Source organism: Pituophis catenifer, unplaced genomic scaffold (assembly GCF_029215685.1).
Source record: "Pituophis catenifer annectens isolate HBS135680 unplaced genomic scaffold, rPitCat1.0.hap2 SCAF_1, whole genome shotgun sequence".
In the NCBI taxonomy this organism is placed as follows: domain Eukaryota; kingdom Metazoa; phylum Chordata; class Lepidosauria; order Squamata; family Colubridae; genus Pituophis; species Pituophis catenifer.
Window position 1 is genome coordinate 238361524 of NW_027256881.1, and position 16157 is coordinate 238377680.

Below are 16157 nucleotides of genomic sequence, written 5' to 3' on the forward strand. Positions count from 1 at the left end.
GAAACAAGGTCAGATAAATTTGTATTAAAATGTTTCTTGAAAATGATTATCAATGTAATATGAACCAAGGGTGATTGCATACAACACTCTACATGACAAAATATACTGTTTAAAACTGCTGCAAGTTATTTTACAGATCTTTTAAAGCACATTTAAAAAAGATGAAATGTGTCTGCCTGCCTGCCTATTTAGAAAAATGAATCTCTGCCCCAGAAAGCTGATCTGGTGAGCTCCACATACTGAGGTACTGAGATAACTTAATCCAACAGACTGAGGGCCGTGTTTCAATAGCCTCTTTTTTTTTTATTTATATTCAAATGTGTATACCGCCCTTCTCCCTGAGGACTCAGGGCGGTGTACAGCCAAGTAAAAACATAAACTACAAACATTAAAATACAATTAAAAAGATATATATAAATTTGGCCCCATAGTTAAAAACAATAACAAACCAATTAAAAACATTTTAAAAAGTGTTTGGCCAGCCCGGCTTGCTGGAAAAAGAAGGTTTTAAGGGCGCAGTGGAAGGCACCGAGGTCTTGGATTCTCCTTATCTCTGGGGGCAGCTGATTCCAGAGGGTAGGTGCCCCCACAGAGAAGGCCCTCCCCCTGGGGGTCACCAGCCTACATTGTTTGGCTGATGGCACCCCAAGGAGGCCCTCTTTGTGGGAGCGCACAGGTCGATGGGAGGCCGTCGGTAGCAGCAGGTGGTCTCGAAGATAACTAGGTCCTATGCCATGGAGCGCTTTAAAGGTGATAACCAAAACCTTGAAGCGCACCACTGGGAGCCAGTGCAGCTCACGCAGGACAGATGTTGTATGGGAGCTCCCGTAACTACCTGTGCGGCCGCATTCTGGACCAATTGGAGCCTCCGGGTGCCCTTCAAGGGGAGCCCCATGTAGAGAGCATTGCAGTAGTCCAGGCGAGAGGTGACGAGGGCGTGAGTGACTGTGCATAGGGAATCCCGATCAAGAAAGGGCCGCAACTGGTGGATCAGGCGGACCTGACAAAAAGTCCTCCTGGCAACAGCCGTCAGATGTTCCTCCAAGGACAGCTGCGTATCCAGGAGGATTCCCAGATTGCGAGCCCTCTCCGAGGGGGCCAAAGACTCGCACCCAATAGTCAGTGATGGAGTCAACTGACTATATCGGGATGCCGGGAACCACAGCCACTCAGTCTTGGAAGGGTTGGGCTTGAGCCTGTTTCTCCCCATCTTTGAATTGATCTTGATTTTTTAAGTTCGGCAAGAACCAGTAGGCATAACTACGGCCATTGGGGATCTCAGTAACGAAATGAGAGGGATTTTGATTGATAGTTGTCATAGTTCTGTTCCATAGGAACAATACATTTGGCAAAAGCACTATCGTTGGTGAAACATGACAGGACATTTACCAACATAGATGAGATGAGCAAGAAACAGCATGCTAACTGAGATTTCTAGAGGAACAAATGTAGTCACCATCCTAGGCATTTTACAACAGCAAGCCGGTCTCTGCTGGGCTGAATCACTTTGGCTTACTAAACAGATGTGGACTAGATTTACACATTTTCCAACATCTCCTTGTTTTCCCACTGCTCAGATACATATTCCCATAGTCTCAGGACTTTTCTAGTTGATCAGTTTTTATCACAATAAACAAATAATTGATGCAATGCAAAGGATCAAGAAGGCTTTCTTGTAGGATGAACTATATCACAGTCCTTACCTTCACAAGACAATCTGTCCACACTAAGTCGGTAGCCTGGATGACAGCTGCACATAAAACTCCCCAGTGTATTGTGACAGGAGTGCTGGCAGGCTCGCTTCTCACTGGGTCGGCGGCATTCATTCATATCTGCACCAGACAGACAGGGCGCTAGAGGCTTACAGCACAGCTAGGTCAGCTCAAGCTTGTAGCTGTGTAGATTTTGTTGCTTAGCCATAAAGGGCCAGAAAGTATAGTATATACATACAAACTATGCAACAGATAGCATATGCATAAGGAATAACTGTGGCTCTCTTTTAATTTTCTTAATTCTTCCTTAGGAATGGGAAGTTAATCTTCTGTGAATTTACAGTAAATTTGCTTAAATCACTGTAGAGGCAGAACAAAAAAAGGTTCAATAAATGTGGTGGGGGAGGAGAGAGAAAAGGTCTGTGTTGATATCAAAGGAGAGAGCGTGGACTGAAGACATGCATTTGTGCAAATGCTTGGAAAGCAAAAGAAAAGATCAGGGATAAGAGGGGGGAGCAAATTCTAAAAGGAAAAGGCAGCCATTGGAAAGCTGGCCCACAAAGAACCAAACTGCTCCTGCATTAACCTTAGCCCAGCAGTAAGGCAGCCCTATGGGACATACCCACTCTGCCTGTGTCTGCAGTTTTCCCCTCCCAAGACTCCATTTCCAAGGAAAGGAGAGTGCTGGTGAGGTAAATAGCAAATAAAGAATAATGTAGATAAAAGAAATAATGTGAATAAAATAGGAATCATACAGAGTCAGATATATGGGCTCTGGGGGACCCTCTCTATTCACATTATTATAAGGGGAAGACATGCTTGGATACATGAACTCTGAGAGACTCTATCTATTCACATTATTATAAGAGAGGAAAGTGCTTGTTGGAAATTACATTAACAAACAGTTAAACCCCTTTAAGTGGTAATATATCTTCTGAGACCTAGATGTCACGGAAAGGACTGCTATATGGAAAAACATCTGAGTGACCTGACTGTGAATAACACAAAGACCTATATGTTACAAAGAGTTACTTAATCCAATGAATTTACCCAAGGATAGTAGTAACTCTCCCATTAGCAACTCTGAGCACTTAAGAAAAGTTGTGTGGCTAAGATAATTTTGTAAACTAAGATTAATGCTTTAAGTAATTAGATGAACTTATTAACAGTGTATGTAACCATAGAAGGAAAATCGGATGTATGATCTCATGATTAACCATATATGGAAAATGTATGATCTCACTGAATCCTTTGTCTTAGAAATGTATAAAAACCATTGTATCAGAGTTCTTTCTTGGTTCAAAGCTTCAGGTACAAATCTGGCTCTAAACCTTGCACAATAAAGCTGTCTCTGACTGGCCTGGGAATGTTTTTTAGTCCTTCCATTCCACTACACTGGGGCGGCACTGGATTTCCTCCCCCACCTTGGCTCCTCTCAGCCTCAACTTTGCTCCTGAAAGCCTGCAGGCCACTTCTCTGGTTGAACTCCGCCAGAGCTTGGTTCTGGGGGAGACCCTTGGAGAGCTGAAGGGGGGCTGAGGGCAAGAGGCGAGGTGAAGCTGATCACTTCCCCTTTGCTTTCTCTCCCAAAAGCGCTCCTCAGGCATGGCCACTTCTGCAGCAGGAGATGCACCCCTCGTGACTCCTGCCCCATGCTGGCCTTCCGAAGGGTACTGTAGCAGCAGCTACCGGTATCCACATTTTTTTTGCCATTATTTCGTCATGACCCATGTGGCCCAGTATGGTGTTAACATTGCAGAAATGTTACCATAGCTGCGGAGGAGAGGACTATGTGCAGGAAAATCTACCCCCCCACCTGCTGATCGTTCTTTCAAAGAGGAGCCTTGCACAAATGGACAGCCAAAAACGCTCCCTCCATGTCTTGCAATCCTGTGCAGGGAAGGGAGAGGTTTCTCCCGCAGCTGCGGCAGAGCATTGCACACGAAGACATTTGCAGCTACAGTAACATTTTTGAAATGTTAACTTTTAACACCATACTGGGCCACGTGGTTCAGGATGAAATAACGGTTAAAAAATTGTGGATAGCTGCTGCTACAGTACCCGTTCAAACGGAGCTTTTGGTGGCTGTTTGACAGGCTCTCCATTTGAGAGGCTGCATTTGCTGCCTCCAAAAGCTCCAAAAGCTCAGTTTGAGAGGACGCAGGGAGGCCGAAGGGTGGGGGCCAGCGGGTGGGTGGGGATACATTCAATGTATAAGGCGCCCCCAAATTTTCACTCTCTTTTAGGGGGGAAAAAGATGTGCCTTATACTCTGAAAAATATGGTATATACTCTAGGTGTACTACATTGCAAATAAAAGTCAGACACAGTAGAAATTGCAGCATGACATTGATAAATATTTTTATAAGCCTATCTGAGTGACCTTATTATTTAGTATTTGTTTGTTTATTATTTTATCAAGGTTCTATACTGGCCGGGTCACCTAAGTCTCTATGTATCTCTTCCTACTAGGTCAGAATGCTAGCTGTACTATTTCAGAGATACAATCAGTGAATAGAAACAAGTTCTTGACTGATTATTTCCCTTGTCATCACTCAGGGCCAATTCAGCTTGCTATTAAGATTTTCTTATAAGGACACCTTAAAGAAAATGCCATAGAGGTTCTCATTCATCCAGGTCATGCTTATCCCAAAAAGTGCTTTTTTCAAGCAGCAACTGGAGTTTTTTGAACATCTTCAAGAAAAATCAAGAAAGTCCAGTTGCTGTTTAAGCAGTTCATATGCATGAGGGGACATCTCATAGCTCTGACACTAAATGCAGCTTATGTACCTTGCAGCACCACAATATTGAACAAGAAAACTTTTCCATCAATATTTCTCAATTTGGGAAAATAGATCTGCTGAACTTAGATATGTGACACTGTCAGGTATGATACAAAGAACAAAGAACTCAAAGAAACTGTCAGATAATAATCTAAAATAGTGCCACTGAACTACACTGTCTATACTGGAAGGATGGTTTTGTGTTTATACTTTCCCTCCATTTTGTCTAAGGGACTGAAGGGGAAATGGCTTAGCCACTCTATAAATATGACCCTCTTTACTCACACACACAGGAGAAAAGGAGAGAGAGAGAGAGAAGAAGGCATTATGCTCTAGGCACATTTACCTAAGAAATAAATAAAGACCAAGAGACAATGTTCTGTGATTTAAAATGTAAATAGTTTATTGATTTTAAATAAACAAAGTTTTTCTTGATAAAAGAAATCTGGATTAATTGTAGCTGCTGGGACATTCCAAGATTTTATTGACCTCTACAACTTAAACTAAAAACTTTTATAACAGAAACTAATCAGCCCCTTTTTAAATGTGCAGTTTTAGGAGCCCAAATAGTGTTGTCACTCTGATTTGCAGCAGCAAACCACACTGCAGCCTCCTGGAGTCTCAGTCAGAACAGGCTCTTCCCCCAAACTAAAGCAGTGATGATAACATACCTACATGGACCTCATTTTTTAAACGAAAGAAAATAAATCCTTCAAATATTCAGTTCCAATTTGTTCTCCAGAAAGCTATAGCTGCCATAGAGCTTTTAGGCTAGGATAAACCACTTGTTTTAGAAGAAAGGTGGAAGAAAGGTATCTGCTGGATTCTCCAACAAAAGCAGAATCACTCACCCACACACGAATGTCGGTTGCCATGAAGGTGGAATCCAGGATGGCAGGAACATTGATAGCTGCCAATACTGTTTTGGCAATGCTGCTGGCAAGGTGTTGTTAGGCACTCATCAATATCTGGGATCAAGATGATTAACATCATTGGCCCATGACAATCTATCCTACCAACGTTCCATCTGCAATTTTTTTTAAAAAACAATTCATCCAGACCTCCCCTCCTGCAATTCCAGTCTGACCCACCTTGACAATTGTGCCAGTCAGTGGCAAGTTGCATCCCTGGGCCACATTCACACCCTTCTGTGTTCACACAAAGCCCCTCACAGGAGTCTCAGTCAGAACTGGACCTCATTTTTTAAACAAAAGAAAATAACTCCTTCAAATGATTCAGTTCCAATTTGTTCTCCAGAAAGCTATAGCTGCCACAGAGCTTTTAGGCTAGGATAAACCACTTGTTTGAGAAGAAAGGTATCTGCTGGATTCTCAACAAAAGCAGAATCAGACTTGTATGCTCTGAGGAATGCCCCCCATTCCTGGAGGTGGCCCACCGGCCTAGCCAAGAAGTATCTTAATGACAGATCTTGGGATCCCGAGAGGTGGCATAAGGGTCTTGGAGTTTTTAAAAGGAGTTCCTTACACTCTTTTTTAATTAGGTTTTTAAGGGGATTAGGGAGAGGGAGGGGTTATGATACCCGGCGGGTGGCTGTCCCCCTCCCAGGTTGTTGGCAGTCCAGGTCAGGGAAGGGTCACGGTGAGGTTGGAGCGGGGTTGGGGTCCCCTGGGACTCCGAGGAAGGGGGGAAGGGCACGGATCCCTGTTGCAATGAGGAATGGCCACGGATGGAGGAACTGAGGGCCGTATCGGAGGTTGGGAGCGCCCCCCACTATTGTTGAGTGGTGGCCTGCTCCGACCCTCCTGGTTCTGCCTGCCTTCCTGGGGGTTTGAGAGATAGGGCCTCTGGGCTCAAGCTGATTTACTTTACACCAGGTCCGTGGTTAACAAAGCTCCCCTCATCAGTGAGCTGATTGAGGAGGAAAATGCGGACTTGGCTTGCATTACAGAGACCTGTCTGGGCTCGGAGGGAGGTGTCCCCCTGACTGAACTTTGCCCGCCAGGTTTTCGGGTGCTACACCAGCTGAGGACCCAGGGGAGGGGTGGGGGGTGGGAGTTGTTATTAGGGAGGCCCACAGTCCACAGGAGGTCACTGCTCCCCAGATGGATGGGTGTGAGTCCCTACTCATGAGATGGGGTCCTCGAGGGCAGTGGGTCCTGTTGATTACGTACCTATCTCCCAGCTGCATATCAACGGCCCTGCGCGGGCCGCTGGATGCCCTATCGGGGCTGGTGGTTGAGTTTCCCAGACTCATTGTTCGGGGGGACTTTAACCTGCCTTCCCTGGGTGGGGCGTCGGGGGCGGCCCAGGAGTTCATGGCTTCCATGGCAGACATGGACCTGACTCAGGTAATTCAGGGCCTGACTCATGTGAGGGGACACATGCCTGATCTCATTTTTATCTCGGAGCAGTGGAGTAGTGAGTTCGGTGGTGGTATACCAATTATGTACCCCCTGTCATGGGCCGATCATTATCTCCTTCGGCTGGACTTCCATTATGCCGCCCCCCGCTGCTGGGAGGTGGGACCGCCCACCTGGTTCCGCCCCAGGCGCCTGATGGACCCTGAGTGGTTCCAGACGGAGCTTGGGACTATACCTGTCTCTCTTTCCCACGCTCCGGTCGAGACTCTGGTGGATGCCTGGGAAAAGGCGGCCGCCAGGGCTCTTGACCAGGTCGTGCCTTTGCAGCCTGACCCGATGCAGATCCCGGTTGGCCCCTTGGTTTACTGAGGAGCTCCGGGAGATGAAACGGTGGAGGAGAGGCCTAGAGAGCTGTTGGAGATCCAGCCGTTCCAAGTCTGACCGAGCACAGTTAAGATCCTTTACACGATCTTATCTAGTGGAGATGGAGACAGCAAAGCATCTTTACTTCTCTGCCCTCATCACGTCCGCAGATAATCGCCTGGCCGCCCTGTTTAGGGTGTCCCGCTCCCTTTTGAATCAGGGAGTGGGGGATTACCCTATGCAGGGGTGGGCCAAGGAATATAGCCAACATCTGCTGGACAAGATCGCTCAGATTCCGCACGGGCTGGACTCTGACTGGGCAGGGTCGGTTGAGGGGGTGACAACGGGTCTGGTTATCTGGGACAAGTTTGATCCTGTTACTCCCAAGGAAGTGGACAGGATCATGGGGAAGCTGAGTACCACCATGTGTTTGTTGGACCCATGTCCCTCCTGGCTTGTTTATTCGGCTCAGGAGGTTACACGTGACTGGATCGAGGCAATGATTACTGCTTCCTTGGGTGAGGGGAACTTCCCTGCTGCCTTGAAGGAGGGGTGGTGAGACCCCTCCTCAAGAAACCTGCCTTGGATCCAGCTATCTTGAACAACTTTCATCCTGTCTCCAGCCTTCGCTTTATTGCGAAGGTTATTGAGAGCGTGGTGGCACATCAGCTCCCGTTGGCCCTGGAGGAAGCAGTATACCTGGACCCATACCAGTCGGGTTTCAGGCCTGGGTACAGCACGGAGACGGCATTGGTCGCACTGGTTGATGATCTTTGGAGGGCTCGGGACAGGGGACATTCCTCTGTCCTGATCCTGTTAGATCTCACTGCAGCTTTTGATACCATCGACCATGGTATCCTACTGCGATGTCTCAAGGGGTTAGGGGTGGGAGGCACTGTTTTACGGTGGTTCTCATCCTACCTCACGGATCGTTTGCAAGCGGTGTTGGCGGGGGGACAGAGGTCGGCCCCGAGGCCTCTTACATGTGGGGTGCCCCAGGGGTTGGTCCTCTCTCCCCTTTTGTTCAACATCTATATGAAGCCGCTGGGGGAGATCATCCATGGTTTTGGGTTGGGATATCATCAGTATGCTGATGATACCCAACGTTTTCTATCCACCCCGAATCAGCCCAGCGATGCCCTCGACGTGATGTCCCGGTGCCTGGAAGCGGTGCAGCTCTGGATGGGGAGGAACAGGCTTCGGCTCAACCCTGCCAAGATGGAGTGGCTGTGGGTACCGGCATCTCGGTTCCATGGGATGCTCCACCACTGGTTATAGGGGGTAAGGTGTTGCCCCCTGTTGACAGGGTGCGTAACTTAGGCGTCCTCCTGGATTCACGGTTGTCTCTGGAAGATCATGTTACGACCTTGACCAGGGGGGCATTTACCCAGATTCGTCTGGTGCGCCAGTTGCGCCCCTACCTGGACCGAGATGCCATACGCAGGGTCACTCATGCGCTGGTCACCTCCCGGATTGACTACTGCAACGCTCTCTACATGGGGCTGCCCCTGAAGACCCCTCAGAGGCTTCCACTGGTGCAGAATGCGGCCGCGCGGGTAGTGACAGGAGTGTCCCAACGCTCTAATGTTACACCACTCCTGCGCAACCTGCATTGATTACCGGTTGCCCTCCATGTGAGATTCAAGGTGCTGGTGATTACCTATAAAGCCCTACATGGCTTAGGACCGGGTTATTTGGCGGACCTTCTGTGGCCAGCAACAGCTCCCCATTGACCGGTGTGTTCCCACAGAGAGGGCCTACTCGGGGTGCCATCGGCCAGACAGTGTTGGCTGGCAACCCTAGGGAGTGGGCCTTCTTTGTGGGCGCACCTACCCTCTGGAATCAGCTCTCCCTAGAGCTCCGAATGGCCCCCGACCTTTGCTCTTTCCGCTGCGAACTAAAAATGTGGCTATTTTGCCTGGCCGGCCTGGACTGATGGGGGTTTTTAAAATGGATTTTAATTGATTTTAGGGATTTTAAATGTAACTTTTAACCTGGAGTTTTTGTTTTATTTTTCTGTTTTATTTTGTGAGCCGCCCCGAGTCCTCTCGGAGAAAGGACGGCATATAAGTCTAAATAAATAAATAAATAAATAAATAAATAAATAAATAAATAAATAAATAAATAATCACTCACCCACACACGAATGTCGCTTGCCATGAAGGGGGAATCAAGGATGGCAGGAACATTGATAGCTGCCAATACTGTTTTGGCAGTGCTGCTGGCAAGGTGTTGTTAGGCACTCATCAATATCTGGGATCAAGATGATTAACATCATTGGCCCATGACAATCTATCCTACCAACGTTTCTTCTGCAATTTTTTTTTTAAAACTTCATCCAGACCTCCCTTCTTGCAATTCCAGTCTGACCCACCTTGACAACAGTGCCGGTCAGTGGCAAGTTGCATCCCTGGGCCACATTCACACACAAAGCCCCCTTCTGTGTTCACACAAAGCCCCTCACAGGAGTCTCAGTCAGAACAGGCTCTTCCCCCAAACTAAAGCAGTGATGATAACATACCTACCTGGACCTCATTTTTTAAACAAAAGAAAATAACTCCTTCAAATGATTCAGTTCCAATTTGTTCTCCAGAAAGCTATAGCTGCCACAGAGCTTTTAGGCTAGGATAAACCACTTGTTTGAGAAGAAAGGTATCTGCTGGATTCTCAACAAAAGCAGAATCAGACTTGTATGCTCTGAGGAATGCCCCCCATTCCTGGAGGTGGCCCACCGGCCTAGCCAAGAAGTATCTTAATGACGGATCTTGGGATCCCGAGAGGTGGCATAAGGGTCTTGGAGTTTTTAAAAGGAGTTCCTTACACTCTTTTTTAATTAGGTTTTTAAGGGGATTAGGGAGAGGGAGGGGTTATGATACCCGGCGGGTGGCTGTCCCCCCCCCAGGTTGTTGGCAGTCCAGGTCAGGGAAGGGTCACGGTGAGGTTGGAGCGGGGTTGGGGTCCCCTGGGACTCCGAGGGAGGGGGGAGGGGCACGGATCCCTGTTGCAATGAGGAATGGCCACGGATGGAGGAACTGAGGGCCGTATCGGAGGTTGGGAGTGCCCCCCACTATTGTTGAGTGGTGGCCTGCTCCGACCCTCCTGGTTCTGCCTGCCTTCCTGGGGGTTTGAGAGATAGGGCCTCTGGGCTCAAGCTGATTTACTTTACACCAGGTCCATGGTTAACAAAGCTCCCCTCATCAGTGAGCTGATTGAGGAGGAAAATTCCCCGGAATTTTCCAGAATCAGTGGAAAACCTATTATGCATTCATATGAGACGTAGAGCTGGCAGGATACCATCTGGTGTAAACCAAACTTCTGTACCATGTAGAAAAAGAGTTCTGCTGATTAGACATAGGGCTAGAGGGTTGTGTTTGTTTGTTTGTTTTTTTGCAAAGAATGCCAAACCATTATTTTAAAAGATAGATTTAATGCTCTTTGAAAAAGTGTTATAGTCATGCATACAAGTCACCTATGTAGTGATTGGCCAGTGCTGTAGCCTGTGGAAATCAGGCATCCAGTCTCTCCGATAGCACAAGTCAAAGTGCCCAAGGAGGACACTACTGAGTGATCAGAAGGTGGGCTAGATATAACAGGGTAGTGGGTGGGATGGAGAACTTGAAAAAACATTTCAGAAGAAGGCAGCACAAATCACTTTCCTTCTGTGATGTCTGTGATGTCAGCAGTTGAGCTTGACTTGAAGAAGAGATCCCTTTTACTTTTTGATTTCATTTTGAATCATTTTAGAACACTGAACCTATTACCATGTTTCCCCAAAAATAAGACCCTGTCTTATATATTTTGAACCCTGAAATAAGCGCTTGGCCTTATTGGCATGCGCTCAAAAGCCTGATTGGGCTTATTATCAGGGGATGTCTTATTTTGGGGAAAACAGGGTACCACACATTTTCCCCTTAACATAAACTCAATATTATTATTTTGGTCAGTGCAGGTTTAGCGTTGTTGCTGATGTATTTGTGTGTCTGGGTACAGAGAAAGTCTTTCAATGAAAACATGCCACTCAGCAAATGCCAAATCCATTATCTTTCCCTCAAGTCACAAGTCTTATGCTCAAAAATATATTTCAGGATACTGAAATGCTGGACCAGCCAACATGTATTACAATTATTGACCCAGCTTTTAATGAAGGTGCAGGCAATCTTTTGTATGAGGGTGACCCCTTTTCCTCTCCTCTACTCACCCCTCCTTTCCTCTCCACCCCCACACCTTAGGGAGCGCTCTGAAATATGTAAAACTCATATGACATATGCAGGGGTGAGTTCTACCTACCTTTATTACTGGTTCGCATCGTGTATGCGTGTGCGCACTTCTGCGCATGCACAGATCACCTATGATGACGTCCAGGTCAGTGGGCGGAGCCTCCCACCAGTTTTACTCCCGTTTCTTGCGAAGCAGTCCGAACCGGGGGCAACCCACCACTGGACATATGATGTTAAGAGAATGGTTGGAACTGAAAATTTTGGACCTTCTGGTGACTTGTTTCTCATTTGGGGGCAAAAAAGTGAATGATTACACTTTTCATGATTTCAGTTATAATGAGTTTAGTTTTTTAGTCTTTAAATTTGTTTTAAATGCACTGATGTTATCTGTACATTTTATGTATTTTACTTTTCTAAACACATAAACAGAAAGGCAAGATATAAAGTTAAAACTTATAACAACTTTTATTATAATAAGATATAATAATAATATTAACCAATAAAATAAAGTACATCCACAATTATTAATCATTTAACTAAGATTGATGATGATTATAGCTTAACAGTATCTGGACAAGCACAAGTTTTTCCCTCCTGTCTAAAGTGTCCAAAAAGCCATATGAGCCATATATACTGAGGTGTAGAAGAAGTACAGGATCCTTGGTAATCCTATATCATGGCAAGCTAGATAAATGTGCCTACATATATAGAGCAGAACTTTTTCCCAGTCATTTTGTACTACAGATGATCTCATCCTATCTCAGAAAACTGTTCCTCATTTCCCAGTTTTTCAGTTCTGTCATCTTTGACTTTGCCTAATATATTTCTCCCTTTAGTGTTGAAGCACCCACGACTTCTGGAGGCAGGTGGTTTCACTGATTAATTGTTCAGATTGAAGGAACAACAACAAAAAAGGTCAATAGTAACCGTTTTCATTCTGCAAAGTCATTCAAATAACCTATAAAGATAAATTGGTTCCAAACATTTAGGGGGTGTCTTGAGATATTAAGAGAAAAGCTGCCACATTTATTACAGAAAAATATACTTTTCCTAATATCATTTCTCCAGTTAATCTTCTGAGAGAGATTACATAAACAAAAGTAAAAGATATTTCTTTCTGACGAGGTGTAAGAATTTACGTACATAAACTTACAGTGAGTAGTTAATAAAAACAAGTACGCTAATATATTCCAACTGACATTAAGAGAAACATCTGCATCATTTGCCCTTCATTGCAAATTTTAAAAAGCCTATCTGACGATCAGTCAACTCAACTGGGATCGTCAGAGAGGCTTTTCAAAGCATTTTTTTTCTGCAACCTCTTCAGCCGAAGAGGTGGTAAAAAAAATGCTTTGAAAAGCCTCTGACGATCCCAGCTGTGTTGCCTGATCGGCAGAGGCTTTTCAAAGCAATTTTTTGCAACCTTTTCGGCAGAAGAGGTTGTAGAAAAAATGCTTTGAAAAGTTTAAAAAAAAAAGTTGGCCATGCCCACCCAGTCACATTATCCACAATTACATTACCACCACCTCCAAGCCACACCCACAGAACCGGTAATAACAAATTTTTCATTTCACCCCTAATTCAGGTGCATAATTTTCTGTGTCTTTGAATACTTGTGAGATGCACAGCTTATGCTGCTGTTTTGTAGGGGAAGGTTAATAGTTGTCACTTCAGAACACTACCAAAAGCAAAAATTAGCCCTGACCCAGATTTGCCCTTTTGTGCTTGGTAATTCAGGCTCTCTGTTAAAAAAAAGCTCTCTGGGGGAAAAAAAAGTTAAAATTGGATTCCACCCAATAGCAAATACAGAGTGCCAAGCAGCAACTGATGAGTGTTATTTGAAATGCTACTTTCATACAATAGGATAAAGGAGGGCAGATATGCTTCCATGGCCAGCACAAGATTGTGAAGATAACACTGCAAAAGAACTTTTAATAAAGGTTGTTTTCAGATGTTGGAAGTTTCCAATACAAGGAGTCACACAGAAATCGACATTACTTAGCATTTGCTGGGTCTTAGCAAGTTCCCAATTGTCCTAAATGGAAAGTAAATTATCTGGTCTAAACTTAATAGGATACTAGTGATAACTTTGGGTTTGGATACAATCAAGCTACTTGTTTTGCAGTTGTCCATCCAGATTCAATAGCATCTTGACTGTAACCCACAGTCTGACTGCTCTGATTACCTCTGCAACTGGGTTTTAATAGTTATGCACATCAAATTTCAAGCGTATTGGGAATCTGGGCCACTCCTCATGCAACTATCATTGTATTTCACAAGATGTTCTAGTGAAAGAACGTCTTAACAAAACATTGAGGGTGAGCTACTTCTTCTTAGACAGAATTTAAAATGGACCAGAGGGAAGCTGAGAATATTAGGCTTGTGCTTTTTGAAAGAAAACTTGTATTGTACAACATTTTACCAAGGATAGACGATTGCAACCTCTTTTTTATTTCCTACCTCAAATGGCTTTAGGAATTTTCAGACACCCAGCCCCTATGTCTTCCAATTCTTTTTATCCCAAAATAAAATGCATCTAGGACTGATTTGTGCTATTTTCATCCATTCCTCACCTTACTTTCCTTTCTACTTTTCCCAAGCAAAGGTTTATCGGGGAAACGTAAGCCTAAGTGAATTTGACCAGAACCTTTCTGGTTTGGTTTCATTTTCCTGAGCAGGCTATAAAGAAAACAAATTGTGGGTTTTAGAGAAAATTATTGGCTTCAGACATAAGATTCTGGATCCCCAGAGGATTCATCTCTTCTCAAAACCAGGACTGAAACTTTGTGCAGTAACTATCTATTCCAGCCATTTCCTGTGGCATTTTTCTTTCCAAATATCTGTTCTGGTGAAAAAGACAGAATAAGCTGCACCAAATCTTTTCCCTGGTAGTGTTAGTACTAGAAACCCTCCATTGGAAAAGTTCTCTAATTGTGGAAATTGGTATCATGGGGAGAAGTGAGAACGGTAAGTCATATCTATATCAATCAACTCTCAAAAAATAACGTAAAAATCTAAGTAAAAATCATTATTGAACACCTTGTTAAAACACACGTATAATTAGTAGTTGAGTACAAACCAGTCATAACATTCAGGAGAACCACTGGGCAGGTCATCACACCTAATCCCTAAATAAAGTCATGCTTTCAGAATCTTCTGAGAGGCCAATAGAGTCATGGCCCATCTCATCTCCAAGGAATGATGCCCCAAAAGGTGGGTGCCATGGCAGAAAAGGTTCCTCCCCTCAGATGAGGCTCCTGAGTAGATGGGACCCAAAACATGCCTCTACCTGATAGGCAGATGTACCTGAGTAGAGGTGATCCCTCAACTAACCCAGTCCCCTGTCATGTAGGGCTTTGCAGGTAATTACCAGCATTTTGAATTGAAATCAGAAGCAAACTGATGGAGCAGCTTGTAGAGGACAGGTGTAACATACATTGATCAGCTCACACCTCTGAATTTTGCACCAGCTGCAACTTCTGGATTTTGCAGAATGTTGCAGTGTTGCAAAGGCTACCAACCTGTCTAAAATATCTTTCCAGAAATTCAACGATGCTGGGTATATTGCAGTGGTGAGTTGCTCCCAGTTCGCACCGGTTCGCAAGAACCAGTAGTAAAAATTTGTAGTAGTTCGCAGAACCGGTAATAACATTGGCTGGCCACACCCCTGAACCGGTCCTGGCCCAGTTGCTGCTCGCTTACCCCACCCTCCTCATCAGAGACTTTTTTTTTTACTTTTAAAAGCATTTTTTCTACAATCTCTTCGGGCAAAGAGGTTGTTGGGGGGAAAAATGCCTTTAAAAGCCTCTAGCGATCCCAGCTCAGTTGCCTGATCGTCAGAGGTTTCTAAAAGTATTTTTTTCTGCAACCTCTTCAGCCGAAGAGGTTGTAGGGAAAAAAATGCCTTTAAAAGCCTCTAGCGATCCCAGATGAGTTGCCTATTAGTCAGAGGCTTCTAAAAGCATTTTTTTCTGAAACCTCTTAAGGTTGTAGAAAAAATGCTTTTAAAAGTTAAAAAAAAAAGTTGGCCACGCCCACCCAGTCACATTACCCGCCAAGCCACACCCGCAAAATAAGCCACGCCCGCAAAACCGGTAGTAAAAAATTTTAGAACCCACCCTGGTATACTATATCTGAAGCTCTCAATTGTAAACATTAAATTTATATTTAATTCATTATATGGTTTATTTTCTAAAAAATAAAATTCCATCCAGATTACTTTAAAAAGAAAATGTACATTTTTACCATTGGTTCACATGTTGAAAAGTTATGGAAAACATTGCTTTAGTGCTCTTGGGATGTACCAAAGTCTTTGAAATGGTTGCCAATGTCACCTACACCTCAGCCTTTTTTTTTAGGTCAAGAACTTAATGCAAATGAAAAGAATAACATGGAAAGTTCTTCTTAAGGACATTTTTAAAAAAGATAATAATATCAGGAATGTCTGGCTTTTTGTATAATATGCAAATATGATAAGAGAGTCTTGGAGCTATATATATGTGTGTGTAGCAAACCTAAGCGTGTGGCTTAGAAGCTGGGACCCACACTTCATTTAAATCAACAACTTGGGGATTCAGGAGTAATCATGAAGTGCCTCTTACTTCTGAGCCTGGTGGCACTTTCCCAGTGTCTGACATCAAAGTAAGTATTGAGCATGGTGCTTTCTTCAAAGAAAACATCATGTACCATTTTCTTCAGAAAAATCTAATTTTCTTTCTAAATTATGTTCCACAAACTCATCCAGCAACTTTCTATTGTGATT